Raw genomic sequence first — 14,570 nt, 5'->3', positions numbered from 1 at the left:
GGTTGTGAATATAATTGAACATTTTCCAGATTAGCTTGCTGCAGATTTTCATTTGATTACAGTATTAAACTCTATTTATGTATGCTCTATTCATGACCTATTGCTCATGAATGTTGATTCGTAACTTTAAAAAATTAGTGAGAATATTCTTTCCTTAGTTCTCTATGAATTAGGGGTAAATATTTTTTTTCTTCAGAACTGTGAGATGCAGCTTCAATTAGAAAACTGCCAAATGCTACCTACATACTAGAGATTATGTTTATTTTCTGCATAGTTTTAATCCTTCAACATTAGAGGGCTTTTTCTCCTTTGGAGGGAAGAAAGCTTGGTCACTTCTTTATGTGAATGTCACCTTGTCTTCCACAAATTTTTTTCACCACTACTTAATAGAGAAATTATGGCTTGACAAAAATTTAAGAGAAACTTGACTTCTAGGAATAAAGAGGTGATAGTCCCTCTTTTGTCTGACTTGGTCAGACCACATTTGGAGCATTATGTTCCTTTCTAGGCACCACATTTTAGAAAAGATTTTTAATTCATGAGTTGGAGAATCTCCAGAGGGTGTAAAAGGACTTTGAGTGAGTTAGTCAATAAACATTAAGTAAGTGCCTACTATATATCAAGTATTGTGCTAAAGACTAGAGATACAAAGGCAAAGGAGACTAGAGATACAAAGGCAAAGGCAGTGCCTTGTCCCAATAAACTCAATCTAATGGGATGACAAAAAATTAAAAGAAGCTAAAAAGTAGGGTAAGGAGCAGAGAAAAGAAAGATGAAGTCAAACAACTAGGTAGAAAATGTTATTAATATATTTACCCTGACACTACTCAATAAAAAAGGGATGGGAGGAACTCTCCAATGTTCCATCCTCCACCTTCTCCAATTTGAGGCAGGAGGCCTCAGAGACAAAGGATACCAGAAAGGCATGAGTTTCAGAGCTGATATGATATTGCAAGAACATGAGTTTCTAGAGAAAATGAAGTTCAGGAGAGCAACCAGGTAGAAAATGAACAATAATAACTAGCATTCACGTAGGGCTTTGTGTTTTATAGAGAGCTTTACAAATATTTTCTCATTTCATCTTTGCAACAACCCAGGGAGGTCAGTGTTATTATAAGCTACATTATGTAATTTATAAATATTATTTAGAGTTAAGTAAATTAAGACAAACAGAGGTTAAGTGTCATGCCCAACATCACACAGCTAAGGTGTGAAGCTGGATTTGAACTCAGGGTTTTCTTCAAAATAGAGTGTTCTAAGCCACTTATGTCACACATCAATTTATATAGGACCGTGGACTTAAAGTTTGGAAGGGATCTAGGAAATCACTGAGTCCAACTCTTGCATTTTATAGATTAAAAGAAATGGATATGTTTAGGTAGAAAAGAGAAGATGGAGGGAACACGATAGCTGTCTCAGTATTTGAAAGGCTGGCATGTAGAAAAGAAATTAGATTAGTTCTGTTTGACGTTGCAGAGAGGCAAATTTAGTCTTTATGTAAGGGAAAACTTTCTAACGATTAAAGCTATGCAAATGGGAAATGGAGTGGATTCCCGCCTAAAGAGATATTGTGCTGAAGATTGCTCCAAGAGGCTCCCAAGGGAACAATATGAAATTTTCAGCATAAGTATTTACACCTTGGAAATCAACAGAAAATACATATCAGAACTGCATTTATTATTTTATTAGTTGTATAGTTAAACATTAACACACCCCTGGATATCTTCAAACCAAAGCTATTTTGATATGGATTGGGCACATCAGAGTATAGGTTAGACTTAATGGCTATTGTTGAGGGTTCTTCAAATTCTGAAATTCTATGATTCAGAATAATCTTTGACAGTCTTCCAAATAAATACAAAATGTTATTAAAGTCAATGGAATATCTGGAGTGACTGGGCTATTGGAATTAATCTGGTAAAATTTTCTAGAGAGGGCCAAGTCTTGAGTCAAATTTGAAACTAAGGACCATAGACATGGTACAGTACAATGATATCAAAATAACACTGGAATGGAACTGAGCCATTAACAATAGTCCTGACTCTTGTCTTGCCAGTGGACTCCAGTGACTGGAGGACAGAGTACGGCTGATGACTTTGCACAGCTCTACATCACTTAAATCCAATTCATGAGCAAGGCAAGACATCACACTCAAGTTGTCATTGGATCTCTTTGAGAATGAAGAATGAATAACAGTGTTTGATGGAAAGAGTACAGAATTTAGAGTTAGGAAGCCGAGGTTTAAAAATCTCAGCTCTGACAGTGCATAATAAGGATGGGGATTGGACCTGTAAATTCATTGCTATAGAGATAGTATAGATGAAGAAACTCCTACTACCAATAAATATTAGTGTCCTCCCTGTAATTTATATCCTTCATTGCTTGGACTACTGAGAAGTTAAGTGACTTTGTTCACCAAGATAGTATGTGTCAGAAATGGAACTAGGACTCAGGTCTTCTTGGCTTCAGGGCTGATTTATTAGCCACTATACCAAGCTGCCTCTACATTGTATGACCTGAGAAGATAACTTACTTTCTCTAAGCCTCAATTTCTCCATATTTAAAATTAAAAAATAATACCTGCCCCAACTCAAATTTTTCTAATTGTCTACTGGACACTTCCACTTTTCTGCCTCATCATTATCTTTAAGATGAAAACAACTAATTTTTTCTCTAAAGCCAGCTTCCCAATCTAGACTTCAATTATGTCATCACTCAGCTTCAGAAATTTTGAATCATTCTCTTGCTACCCTTTCCCATTAAGTCACCAAGTCATATGTATTAGTGCTTCATAATATCTTTCCCATTCAAAGTCTCATTTGCAGTTCCATGGCCCCAAATGAATGGGACCTCCACTTCATCTTCATCCTTCTCACCTATGATGATCCAAAAACCCCAGTAAGTCTATGGGTTTGACTATTATCATTGCACCTCTAGATTCAAATGCAAACTCTTGTTTGGCATTAAAGCCCATCACAGCCTGGCATTAACCCACCTTTCTAGGGTGATTATACATTATTCAAACCATGCTTTATATCCCATTCAGCCATCCACCAGGACTCCAAGGCTTACCCAGTGGGGGCATCTGCCCTGCCACTGCCCTCCTCTTCCCTACTACAAACAGCAAACCAAACCTCCACCCCATGTTAATTAATTCATCCTTAGGGCTCCTTCTTGGCACTGAAGAATTCAAACTAATGAATGATTGCAGGAAAAATCCCCTTAATATATTATGTTTAGCTAGTCCTAGACCATATTTTACATCCCACCCAGTCATCGACCAGCACACCAGAGTATTCCCATGCAGACAGCTTGCAATTGAATCCTACCCTACTCTCTTTCAATGATAATTAAATCAATACTACCATACCTACTGAAAGAACATGACAGACTATTGTCCTGTACTTTCATTCAGCCACATGACTGGCTACACCAAAACTGCTTTCCTTGGCCACAAATCTCATATATCTGTTGAATTTTCCATTAAAATGGGAATTCCTTGTAGGCAGCATTTTCATCATTTGTAAAACTAGCAGTACCGGGCAGATGCTTAATAAATACTTGTTGGTTAACTGATTTATTGAGATTGACAAGGCTTACTTGTGATAGTCTGCCTCTCTCCTCTGTGCGCTAGACATACCTATTCTCCCCACCTAACAGCTCTCTTCCTCTTTTTTACAAACCTCTATACTCTATGCATATGTTTCTTATTTAATACTTTGTAGGGAAATCTAGCCAATTTGTCTGAATGAGAACTCAATCCCTCATCATAAAATCTATGACCACCTCCTTAGTGAGCTGCTTTGATGGAGGTGATCATGAGCCATCCTACACTTATGAGGAGGAAAAATAGAGAGCTTCTAGGAATTGGATATGCTGGAACCAAGAGCCTGTTCTCTGAAGGATCATGGCTGACCCTCATCTCTTCCTCCTACTGCTGTGACCCAAAGACCAGCTCCCTTAGGGTTCTGGCTACTATTCTGGTTGTACCCTTGTCCTTAATCCCAAGGTATTTTAATTTAGGCCTTCTTTTATATGTGATAACATAAATCATAATAAAAGCCTATTGCTTCATGTAGTTCTGATCTAGCAGATTCTTTGATTAAAACCCAAAAAGTATTACTTAACATCAACCCCAAAAAGCTTCACTCAACCTTAGACACTTCTACTTGTGTGATCCTAAACAAGTCACTTAACTTGCCTCAGTTTCCTTATCTGGAAAATAAGCTAGAAAAATAAATGGTGCACCACTCTAGGATCGCTGTCAAGAAAACCCCCAAATGGGGTCATGAAGAGTCAAATGTGACTGAACAACAGCAGCAAGTGTCATTACTACTTTTAAGGACTGAGATACCACCATTTCCACATTAACCCTTCCAGAAATTCTGTTTTGCATAATGTTTACACATTATTTCTGTATTCAAAAATCTCTTGTGACTCAGTTAACAAGCATTTATTAAGTACTTGCTATGTGTCAGGGAACTCTACTGAGCAGTGGGAATACAAAGAAAAGGGAAAGCATGATCTCTGATCTCAAGAAGCTCACAGAGTAATAGAAATCATACAAATAATTCAGTGTCATAAAATATATATGCATATATATATATATATACACACACAAGGCACATGAAATGTTATCTTAAAAAAGAAGAGACTAGCAGGATTTGGGAGAGTGGGGAGAAGGGCCTTTGCATAAGGTAAAAATTATGCTGAATCCTAAAAGAAGCCAAGGTATCTAAGACTCAGAAGTGAAAAGGGAGAGCCTTCTAGACATGGGGAACAGCATGTGTTCATGTGCAGGGAATGCGAAGAAGAGCCACAAGAAAGTCAGTATAAATGGAAAGTACAATGGACAGAGGAGAGGAAAGTAATAAGAAGACTGGGAAAATAGAAAATGACCAGGTGAGGAAGGTCTTAAATTTCAAACAGGATTCTCTCTGAATTTGTTTATTTAATGCTCCTCCACTGTAAGAATCCCTCTTCCTGAGCTCCTCCTGGCTAGTTCCTATCATTCATTCAGTGTCCAGCTTGATTTCCTACACTTCAGCACATGAGATCTCTCCCCACTCTGCTCCTGTAGCATCTATTGTCAGTACCACTCACTTGGCACCTAGCAATGCTGCTGTATTTTGTTCCCCATCTCTTCATACACCTGAATTCCACACTCGCGGAACAAAGAATGTTATAGATAGAAGCAGCCTTAAAGAACCATGACTGATATTTATATAGTGCTTTAAGGTCCACAAAGAGCTGTCTTTATAACACTGCAAGATCAATGGTGCAAGAATTATGCTCATTTCACAGATAAAGAAACTGAGGCATAAAGGATAAAATGATTTGTCCACAATAGCAAAAGGTATAAGCAAATCTTACTCTCTTGACTCCAAGTCCACAACAATTTTATCACATTACCCCTTTCCTCATCCTGGTCTAATCCCATCTTTTGTAAGTAAACCATAAACTCCTAGAGATAACCAGACAACACAAATGGATAATGTGCTAGGCCTGGTATCAGAAAGATCTGAGTTCAAATTCTACCTCAGACACTTAATAGCTGTGGGATCCTGGAAGTCTAATCTCCTTCTGCCTCAGCTCCCTCAACTATGCAATAGCATCAGGACAATAACATCATCTGCCTCCCAGGATTGCTATAAGGACCAAATAAGATAATGTTTAATGTGTTTAAAATACAAATGATGCTTAATCAATGCTTGCTTCTTTCCTTCTTTCCTTGAAAACAGGCTATTTTATTCTCAAAGGATTTGGAGATGAAAGGGATCTTTCAACAAGTCTGTGAAAAAAATGAGGGTTCAAGAATGTTTGGAGAAGAAACTCTTTGCTAGCACAGAGGATGGCATTATTAGTATGTGATAATTGTGAAATTACTATTGTTATGTGGTGGGGCAGAAGAAGGAAAAGGAGGGGATGGTCCAACATGACTGTGCTTAATTGTCACCTTTCATGTGACACCGACAAAGAATGAGGTGAGAGGTAATGGGAACAGTCATCCTGAAACTCCCATTACAGTTAAAAGACAAAAACAGATTCTAATCAAGGAATTTTTGAAGCTAGCAAAATCATTCTAACAAAATGGATATTAGTGGTGGCTATTATTCTACTCTCCAGGCAAAAGAGATGGATGGGGCATCTAGGTGGCGCAGTGGATAGAGCACCAGCCCTGAATTCAGGAGGACCGGAGTTCAAATCTGGTCTCAGACACTTAACACGTCCTAGCTGTGTGACCCTGAGCAAGTCACTTAACCCCAGCCTCAGAAAAAAGAAAAAAAAAAGAGACGGACAAAGTAGGCTAGACTTGGTCTTGGCCAATATATTTCATTTTCCAAAACATCTACAACATGCAATGTGACATATTTAACAAAACTGTTCATAGACTCAGCAAACTGGGTTCAAATCCTACCTTAGACAATTATTAGCAATATGACAATGGACAAGTCACTTATTTTATAACCTCAGTTTTCTCATCTATAAAATGGAGGAAGTAGTATGTATAATAATAAATCACATAGGGATGTTGAGGCTGTTGTGTGTTATTGATTCTAGAAGAAGACCATGACATCAGGAGAGGATGCCATGACATGCAAGTGAGTTGGATTTAAGTGAGGAAGGGCTGGACAAGATCACCTGGCTCACTTTCTCCTCCAGAGTCACTGGGTCCAGTGGCAAGATATAGATCAAGATGACTAAAAATGGCCCTGGAGGAAATGGAAGACCTGGATGTTGAGGCACTCCAACAAGGTAATGTATATCAAAGGCTTTGTAAACTTCAAAATGTTCTATATATGAACTACTGCCCTGTGGCTCCCCTCACATTCTCCCATAGCAGTGTCAAGAGCACTCATCTGGCACCTAGCAATGCTACTTCTTAATGTTCCCTGTCTTTTTATTCAAAAAATTATAGACTTCCAAAACCAAATGTTATAGATTTAAAGAACTTTAGAGAAAATGATAACCAACATTTAAAGTAACAAAAAATTTTCTTTACAACTCTGTGAGGACTTAACTCCACAAAGAAAGCAAATTAGGTGGGTTTTTTCAAAGTTGCCAAATTTTAACAGTCACTCAAATTATATTCCTCACATCCATTTTACAAAAGATTTTTTTTAACTTATGAATTCCCAACAAGGATTACAGGATGAATATGAAACTGATTAAGGGTGTGTTGATGTTATAAAAACATATCAAGAGCTTTAATTAAAAATATAAAATTGTTTCCAACTTCATTCTTGATTATCACAAGTTCAATAACCTGAAAATTTACTTAAAACTCATCATTTAATATTGTATTACAAAGTTTTCACTGCAATTAGAATTCACATACTTCTCTATAATTGTGTTTTGCTGCACACAAAAAAATTGCTTGTTATAGTGTCTAACAAAAGTCGAAGAAAAGAAAAATTGATAGGCTTGCTCTAACAACATAGGACACAGGACTTAAAATTTAATACAGTCTGTCAAAAGTCATAGATCAGATTCACTCATTAAGTAAAACAAGTTGATGGTTGAGATTTCTACTCGAGTACCACCTCTGAAATTTCCTGCAACCTGACCCATGTCCACCCTATTCCACACACACACACACACACACACACACACACACACACACACAAAATCCCTTACCTGAAACTGATAGTAATTCCCAAAGTTATCTGAGAATCTTAGACTAAACGAATGAAAGAATGAAGAATTTATGAAGTACTTATTATATTCAAAACACTGTTGCTAAGGACCAGTTATGAGGGAGGCTGTATGTATGTATTGTAGATAGGTAAGTATATAGATGAAAAATTACAACGGTAAGGCAAATGGAAAATATGTGTAATCCTTAGGGTACAACAGCAAAGATATCAGTGCTCTTCACGTCGTTTTCATTAATGAAATAATATCACTTTCTGATATTGAATCGTGTGATAGTACCAAAATCTGGGGGGGGGGGGACAAGATTTTGTTTTCTGGGTCCTAGTGAGATAGATCAATTGTACAGAGGATAGTAGCGATGAATGTAGCAGCCGCAGGAAAAGTTGCCAGATTGTTTCTCTACAGGGATTGTTTCCCAGGATGATAGCTAAAGGCTTTAGACTGGACTCATGGATATTTCTATGAGCTCTTTAGGTTCAGGGTCCTGGTATGTCCCCATCAGGATTTGAGGGGGCATTGTAGTCAAGTAGTAGCAATAGTTTTATTCGCTTGACCCTTCCTTCATCCTGTGTATGTCTCTGTCTCTCCTTCTCCTCCACTTCCTTCTCCTCTTTCTCCTCTTCACCTTCTCTTTTTTTCCTTCTCCTCTTCTTTTCTTTCTTTCTTCCTTTTCTTCTCTGTTTCTCTCCCTTTCCCTCTTCCTCTCTTACTCTTTTGGCTAGGCAAGATTGACTGCCTTGTGGTTGGTAGCTAATTGCCAGTCATAGAGATGAATCATTTTTTCTCTGCAGGAGTTGCCTTACCAGATAATGGCTTGGGGGTCTGGCCTGGAAGTAGGAATGATATTTTGAGGGCTAATGCTATTCCTGGGGTTCCCATGCCTATTTTAGAGTTGGAGGCAACCTCAGAGGCCATCTACTACAACTTATGTCTAAACAAAAATTCCTTATTCATCATCTCCAAATGGTATCAAAGGGAAGCAACTAGGTGTACAGTAGATAAAGTCCCAGGCCTGGAGTGAGGAAAACAAGAGTTCAAATCTGTCCTCAAATAGCTGTATGATTTTAACCAGTGTTTGCCTCAGTTTCCTCATCTGTAAAATGGGAATAATTGCTGTGAGGGACAAATGAGATAATAATTGTAAAGTACACAATGCCTTCTCATAATAGTCACTTTAAAATGTGTATTAATTCTCAGCCTTCACTTCAAAATTTCAAATGAGGAGTGACCTACAGTCTCCTATAGCTACCTGTTCCTATTCTAATACCTCTCATTGTTAGATAAATCTTCTTTACATGGAACCTGAGACTTTCACTTTTGCTTCTAATTTTATGCTCTGGGGCCAAGCAAAACAAATGTAATTCTTCCTACAACTGCTTGAATTATAATCATGCCCCCCCCAAGTCTTTTCTTCTTTTAAGTTAAAGACTCTTCAGTTCTTTCAGCAAGTCATCTAGTTCCTTCACCACTCTCTGCCACCCTCTGAATTCTTTCCAACTTATTAATATCCTTCCTAAAATATGGTGGTAATAGCTATTCATTTTTCAATCATGACCAACTCTTTGTGAGCCCATATGGGGTTTTCTTGGCAAAGATACTGGAAGTGGTTAGCTGTTTCCTTCTCCAAGCTCACAGAACAGATAAGGAAACTGAAGTAAACAGTATTAAGAAACTTACCCAGAGTCAAACAGCTAGTAAGTATCTGAAGCTGAATTTGAACTCAGGTATTCTTTTTTTTATTATAGCTTTTTATTTACAAGATATATGCCTGGGTAATTTTTCAGCATTGACAGCTGCAAAACTTTTTGTTCCAATTTTTCCCCTCCTTCCCCTCACCCCTTCCCCTAGATGGCAGGTTGACCAATACATGTTAAATATGTTAAAGTATAAATTAAATACAATATATGTATACATGTCCAAACAGTTGTTTTGCTGCACAAAAAGAATAGGACTAGTGTACAATTAACCTGTGAAGGAAATCAAAAATGCAGGCGGACAAAAATAGAGGGACTGGGAATTCTATGTAGTGGTTCATAGTCATCAGAGTTCTTTCTCTGGGTGCAGCTGGTTGAATTCATTACTGCTCTATTGGAACTTATTTGGTTCATCTCATTGTTGGAGAGAGCCATGTCCATCAGAATATATCATCATACAGTATTGTTGTTGAGGTATACAATGATCTCCTGGTCCTGCTCATTTCACTCAGCATCAGTTCATGTAAGTCTCTCCAGGCCTTTCTGAAATCATCCTGTTGTGAACTCAGGTATTCTTGACTCCAGGCTCACATTCTATCCAGTGTGCCACCTAGCCGCCCTAAAATATGGCAATCAGAGTTGAATGCAAAACTTCTGATATTGTCTGGCTAGAGTGGAGGACCCAGAGAAGAGATCACTTCTTTCCTTCTATATATGCTACTTCTTTTAACATAGCCTCAGATAACATTTCTTAGCCATCATATCATACTATTGACTAATATTTAGTTTCTAGTCTATTAATATCCTAGATCTTTCCTATAGGAACTGATGTCTAGCTATATTGTGTTCTAAAGACCATTTTTCTGAAAATACTGATGAATGTTAGAAGGGATATGGGAAAAACTGGGACACTAATCCATTGTTGGTGGAGTTGTGAATTGATCCAACCATTCTGAAAAGCAATTTGGAACTATGCCTAAAGGGCTATCACACTATGCATACCCTTTGATCCATCAGTGTTTGTACTGGGCCTGAATTCCATAGAGATCATAAAGGAGGGAAAGGGACCCACATGTGCAAAAGTGTTTGTGGCAGCCCTCTTTGTAGTGGCAAGGAACTGGAAGCTGAGTGGATGCCCATAAGTTGGAGAATGGCTGAATAAATTATGGCATATGAATGTTATGGAATATTATTGTTCTGTAAGAAATGACCAGCAGGATGACGTCAGAGAAACCTGGAAAGACTTAAATGAACTGATGCTTAGAGAAGTGAGTTGAACCAAGAGAATACTGTACATAGCAACAATATAAGATTACGTGATAATTAACTGTGATGAACGTGACTCTTCTCAACAATGAGGTGATTCAGGCCAATTCCAATAGATTTGTGATGGACAGAGCCATCTGCACCCAGAGACAGAACTGTGGGGACTGAATGTGGATAACATCATATTTTCATCTTTGTTGTTGTTGTTGTTGTTTGCTTTTTTTTCTCTCTCTTTTTTTTCCTTTTCAATCTGATTTTTCTTATGCCTCCTGATAAATGTAGAAATAAAACAATAGCATTTTCACTCTTTTTGTTGTAGTTTGCTTGCATTTTATTTTGTTTCACTTTTTCTCTGGTGTGCCATGATAATTATATAAATATGTATGCATATTTTGGATTTAGCATATATTTCTACTATGTTTAACATATATTGGACTACTTTCCATCTAGGGGAGGGCATGGGGGAAGGAGGGAGAAATTGGAATACAGGGTTTTGCAAGGGCTAATGTTGAAGAATAGTCCACACATATGTTTTGAAAAATTAAAAGCTTTAATAAAAAAAAGATAAATGTGGAAATATGTTTAGAAGAATTGCAAATGTTTAACCTATATTGTATTACTTGCTGTCTACAAGAGGGGGGAGGTGGGGAAGGAGGGAGAAAAATATGAACACAAGGTTTTTCAAGGGTAAATGTTGAAAACTATCTTTGCATATGTTTTGAAAAATAAAAAGCTATTATAAAAATAAAAAATAAAGATCATTTTCTAGGACCAATTGTAAGACTACACATTTCTATTAAATTTCATCTTATTAGGTTTGACACAACATTCTAGCCTTTGCACATATTTAAATATTTTGAGAAGTAATCAAGTATTTGGCAGCAATTCAGATATTCCATTTTTTATTCAAAAGCTTATTTTTCCATTGTTTGATTTTCCCTATATAAAGACTTAAAATAAACCATATAATCCTTTTCTATTATTTTTAATTATATTTTCAGACCAATCTGTATCAGCTATGTGGGACAAATAAATGTTGGTGTTCTTTTAACCTGATAATCTTCACAGGATTTGGAAATTCAGTGTGTTCATCCAGGCCCATGAAACGCTCTCATTTGCAAAAGAGTCCACAACAATGTAATAAGTCCCTAGACACTTTGGGTAGTATCTAACATGCTTTGAATCTAACCTCGATGTTCCATTAGACCAACTTTATAGATCTTGAGGATCTGCTTGACTGGCAACAACTCCACATGTACCAATGTCAAAACATTTCAAAATCCTTGGTATTATTACATTTGGTAATCTAAGACTTTCCCAATATCTCTGCTTCTCAAAAAATATCTACTTCTCCTAAGACACTCACTGGTGTGCTAAGGACCACTGCATTCTACTTGCCATTACATAACGACCCCAAAGGACTCTGGTTTAATTGGTTTAGGTGTAACTATTTCTTTCTAGTTCTCTTGCTGGGTGGAAATGATGAGACACAGCATGACCCCTGCTTCTCTCAGTGATTCAGTGTGAAATAAGGATTTATATATACTGCATGAAAAAAAAATAATAACATTTCCTTATACAGGAAATAAGTTCACAACCTGAAGTCTACTCATTAGGCATAATAAAGACACCATGGAGTGGAAAGAAAGGTATCAGATTCATCCATTCCAAACTTGATGTCCGGAAGAAAATTGGCCCTTCCACTCAAATTCTTAAATTTGATCAAAAAGGAGAAAAGGATTATAGAAGATAGGAATGTAGTCCTCCTCATCTCAGACAACTCCCTCAGGAAGTCTGTTATGATGCCTACAGTTGCTAGAGCTAGCTCCTCCAAAATTAATTTGTATATTGGTTATATTTACTTTTTATGTGTATATTGTATTTATTCAAAGGAACATAAAGTTCTTGGGAAGTTGAGTACTGTTTTATTTGTGTATTCCCAGAACCTAACACAATGCCTGATACAGAATAGGTATTTAACAAATGTTTGTCAAATGAATGCACTAATAAATGAATAGGACAGAATCTTCTCTGCTTCCCCATTCCCTCTCTCAGCCTACTCCCCACTCCTCACTAGACTTGAACAATCTAAGCTTATGAGAAGAACCAGATTAACCACTGGCTTTAAAACTCTGTTATATGGGGCAGCTTGGTGGCGCAGTGGATAGCACACCAGCCTTGAATTCAGGAGGACCCGAGTTTAAATCTGGTCTCAGACACTTAATACTTCCTAGTTGTGTGATCCTGGGCAAGTCACTTAACCCCAGCCTCAGAAAAAAAATTTAAAAATAAAATAAAACTCTGTTATATGATGCTGAGAAAATCAAGTCAACAAGCATTAATTAAGTACTCACTAGGTGCCAGGCACTATTCAAAGTTCTGGGAATATAAATATAACTATCTATCTATATAGATATAGATCTATATTATACATAGAAAGGTAGGTAGATAGGTTGGAAGATAGAAAGATTCTAGATAAATAGACAGACAGACAAATGGACAAGTAAACAGGTTGGTAGATAGATAGATATGATATGATATGATAAAGATTTTGAGTGATAGGTAAACAGAGACACAGCTAATCAAGGAGTTTATATTATAGTGGAGGAAGACCACACATAGAAGGAAGCTGATATCTTGGGATAGGGAAATAGTGGGGAAAAAGTCCAGAGAATAAGTCTCAAACTCCAGAGAAGAATGAAAAAGTTACCATACTTAACCTGGTCACTTTCCCTTCGATGGAGTTTCCTGGAGTCAGTGACTAGTCAAAAGAAAGGGGCCACAGGACAAAGTGATGTCTCAAGGTGAGAAGACTGCTGGGTTATAATAGAGAAAGAAGTCCAAACAGTCAGGAGGGGAGCCCAGAGAAGAGTAGTATGAAAAAGGGTGAACGGTCCTGCTGTTGTTCTCCCAGTCACCTACATGGCTGCCCTTAGATCACATCCCGAAAGTGCCATACACATTAGGGAACAATGCTCAGTGACATTGCTTCATACATCGATAATACTTGACAAGCATGTCCCTGGCAGTGTCATGTAGCAAAAGAGTGTTGAACTTTGGGTCAGAAAATGCTGGTTTAAGTGACTCCATTACTTACCAGCTAAGTGACATTGAATGGGTCATTGAATCTCTCTAAACCTCTGAGCCATGCTAGCTACTAATAGATATATGAACAACCTACCAAAAGATGATTATGAGGGATTTTTTTCATCCTTGAAATGAAATATATGAATGTGATCTAATATCATAGTCTCCATGAATTTATGATCATTATCTAGACAGGGTAGAGAACTGGGCTCACTATTTCTATGAACTCGAAGCTTTGTGCTAGAATATTGGCTGCTGTGCAGGTTATCCTGAGGAAGCATTCCCATTGGCCTTCCTAAGGACTAACAAGAGAATGCTCCTCCAGAATATGCTAACACACCAGTCTGTGTACAGCTATGTGTTGATATCGTATATCTCATATGCTTCTACCACCAAAAGTCGTCTTGCAAAGCCTTATTGTGGCATGGAGGTGACCTTGGGTTTTAAAAAACTGAACCCAGCCTCATTTCTAAAATATAGAGAGAAATTATTCAAATGTATAAGATTATAAGCAATTCTCCAATCAATAAATGGTCAAATGATATAAACAAACAATTTTCAGATGAAGAAATTAATATCATTTCTAATCATATGAAAAAATGCTCTAAATTACTATTTATTAGAGAAATGAAAATTAAGACAACTCTGAAGTACTACCTTTACCCCTGTCAGACTGGCTGAGATGACAGGAATGATGATGAATGTTGGAGGGGATGTGGGAAAGGTGGGACACTAATACATTGTTGGTGGAGTTGTGAACAAATCCAACCATTCTGGAGAGAAATTTGGAACTATGCCAAAAAGGCTATCAAACTGTGTATACCTTTAATCCTGCAGCATCTCTACTGGATCTGTAACCCAAAGAGA

Source organism: Sminthopsis crassicaudata, chromosome 4, assembly GCF_048593235.1.
Source record: "Sminthopsis crassicaudata isolate SCR6 chromosome 4, ASM4859323v1, whole genome shotgun sequence".
NCBI classification, from domain to species: Eukaryota; Metazoa; Chordata; class Mammalia; order Dasyuromorphia; family Dasyuridae; genus Sminthopsis; species Sminthopsis crassicaudata.
This window is presented reverse-complemented; position numbering follows the sequence as displayed.